This window comes from Microcaecilia unicolor, chromosome 11, assembly GCF_901765095.1.
Source record: "Microcaecilia unicolor chromosome 11, aMicUni1.1, whole genome shotgun sequence".
NCBI classification, from domain to species: Eukaryota; Metazoa; Chordata; class Amphibia; order Gymnophiona; family Siphonopidae; genus Microcaecilia; species Microcaecilia unicolor.
The window spans coordinates 130,317,687-130,320,908 of NC_044041.1; positions in this window are offsets into that span (position 1 = coordinate 130,317,687).

Genomic DNA, 3,222 nt, shown 5'->3' on the forward strand with positions numbered 1-3,222 from the left:
TTTTTCAGCTTTTGTGTTGAGTTTTTTTTTTTCTTGGTTTAAATTCACTAGAGCTGCATGAGTCCCCAGGATATACCTAGCCAGTCATAGGGCCCGCTGCAGACGCTAGTTCTCATTTTTGTCCTTGTCCCTGCAGGTTGCCACTTAAAAAAAAAAAAAAGGGGGGGGGGGGAGGCTAGAAAAAAAAAAAAATCTTAATGGGGATTAATTTAAATAGCTGAGAGGCAAGTTTGGACTGAGGATTTATCTCCTGCCAGGCATAAGATCATGTGGGAACTGGCCTGACTCTTTAATGACTGATTGCTGCACTGTTGCCATCTCCCCCAAAATTGTGCCACTGTAAGCAAATTCCCAGTGAAACAATGATTGAGCCCACAAGTGAAGCAACTTTTAGCACAGCTGTAAAATGACTGATTTTTCATTTCCTCAATTAATGGCCATGTTAGCATGTAAGCCTTTACTGATACCTCTTTGAGGCAAAAAAGGCTCATGCTAACCATGCACTGATTGGTAGCATACAGCAATGTGGCTGCACTAACCGATTAGAGCTGGACACATGTACTCTCTGCCCTCCAAACCTGCCCCAGTGCTAAAAAATAAAATGCCGTAGTGCATTTTCCTGTACAGTATTGCCACTTAGTAAAAGGACCCTTAATTTTGTAACTGAGACATTGGAGAGTTAATTGACTTGCCTAAGATCACAAGGAGCAGCAGTGGGATTTGAACCAGGTTCCCCTGGCTCTCAACCTGCTTCTCTAACCATTAGGTGACTCCAGGTGCACCTGCCTTTAGTCAGTTTATTTCTATAATGAATAAAATTGTATTTTATTTACTCTTTTTATTTATAGCAAAATTTATATTCCACAATTTCCAATATATATATATATATTGTTCAATGTGGCTTTAAAAAATTAACACAGTACATAGATGCAAAGTGATTTACAGAGCTAAAAATTGGGCATCAAAGGCTCATATGTTTGATGCAACAAGAATGGTCTAAAGTCATATCAGGTCAGAGATGGGTTCAGTTTTAACTGAATTTAACTGATATTCAGTGTTAAGAAATCTATTCAAATACTATCTTACATTTCTAACAGTAATTTTATAGTATATGCTCAGCTGTTCCTCCGTCTCAGACAGATTATTTCCCTGTATTACACCATCCCCACTGCTGTGTCCAGTCATAATCTGGCAACCCTAGGCAGGATTAAGATACCTTGACAGAACTGTGCATGGTCTTGGCACTGGAATAGCAGGTGTGCTGCAGGACAGGAATGAGGTACATTGAGATCCACAGGTCCAAAGTGAATGGGTAAAACCAGGACTGTCTGAATCTGACCTGGAGCCAGTTGGTGACATCACCATGGAATATCATAGGCATGCTCTGAAGGTGCCATTCCGGTACTAAGTACCCAGAAGGACTTTGCCCTCGTGAGGTGTGATTTGGCTGCAAGTAGCAAGGGTGTGGAAATAGGATATAGCAGTATCAGCTAGGGTGTAGTCAACACTGCGGCAGCCATAGCTAGATGGAAAAGTTCACCTGGGGTCACAGATTGGCAAGGTACATAAAACCCTGAAAAAGGAAACAATCTTATAATTTTATTCTCTTTTGCAGGCCTGCAGCATATATTAGTATATAGGTAGGTAAACTTCTATTTGTGAAAATAAAAAGTAAAAAAGTGCCAAAATACAATATAACATAGTAAGACAACAGCAAAATTTAATTCTCTTTATATCAACCTATTGACAAAACAAATCTAACTGAGCCCAGATCTTTCAAACACTGAAAAGCTCAGTCTTAACTGCATCAATTTCTTTGTACTTCTAGTGAGACACTGTATTACACATTCATAGACAAGATTGTGTTTTTATTTATTTAAAAAATGTATACTCCACACTAGCTACCAGTCTAGGTGGCTATTGTCTTTCCACTCAGACAACATATACCTTATAGCTATGGCCGTAAGTAAATCAAATAGCTTATTCCTTACTTAATAAATGAAATAAAAGCAACTGCTACACAATAATCTTATAATTGAGTTCAGTGTGAATTAACACATTAATCCTATTCCATACTAGTTCCCAAAATTGTTATAAATTAATACAGGCAAACAGCATATAAGACAGTTCCCACAGCAGACCCACAATACCAGCATTTATTAGAACCACTAACCCCCCAGTTCTGCAGCTTTGGAAGGAGTCCAGTAAGGTTCTATGAACTAAATAATACAGACTGGCTGCTGCTGATAGCAATGGGTCTGCACACTTAGTCCAAAAAATTTGCCAATGTGGCTGAAGACTAGCCCAAATCAAACTTCCAAACTCACTCAAGTGCAATACAGGTATACTACCCACAAGACTTTATCTTCTTGTACATGATATTCTCCGAGGACAAGCAGGCTGCTTGTTCTCACGACTGGGTGACGTCCGCGGCAGCCCCCACCAACCGGAAAGAAGCGTCGCGGGACGGTCGGCACGCAGGGCACGCCCACCGCGCATGCGCGGCCGTCTTCCCGCCCGTGCGCGACCGCTCCCGCCAGTTCCTTTTTTTCCGCGCCTGGAGAGAGTCGTGCTTTGCCGCTCTCTCTACTTCAGCCGCCGGATTCTTGCGATCGCGTATACGCGGATCGCGCTTCGTTTAATTTCCTTTTAGTATTTCTCTGTTACGAAAAAAAAAAAAAAAAAGAAAAGACTGCGCGTGTGGAGCACGCGCTCCCCTTTTCCCTCGCTTCCAGCGGGGACGCCTCGTTGCGGCCTAGTGGCCGCTCGGTCGGCTAGTTTTTTCGTGGTGTGATTTTAGCCACCATTGCCGACTTTGACTTCGCCGACGCGATTTTTCCGTCGATGTCCTCGAAGGTCCCGAGTGGATTTAAAAAGTGTGGTCGCTGCGGCCGGCCGATCTCGCAGACCGACACCCACGCTTGGTGCCTCCAGTGCCTCGGGCCGGAGCACAATCTCAAGTCGTGTGCGCTGTGTCTCGGTCTCCGGAAACGGACTCAGGTTGCGAGGCAAGTTCTGCGGGACCGTCTTTTTGGAACTTGCGCCGGCCCCTCGACGTCGACCTCGACGGCATCGGTATCGAAGGCCGGATCTTCGGTACCGGTATCGATGCCCGAGACATCGGCACCGATGGCAGCGACCCCAGGAGAACAGGTCCCGTCGGCCCGCCGGTCCGCCGGTGAGAGTGGGGTTGAGAGGCCGCGTGGGCTGTCGGCCCCGGTC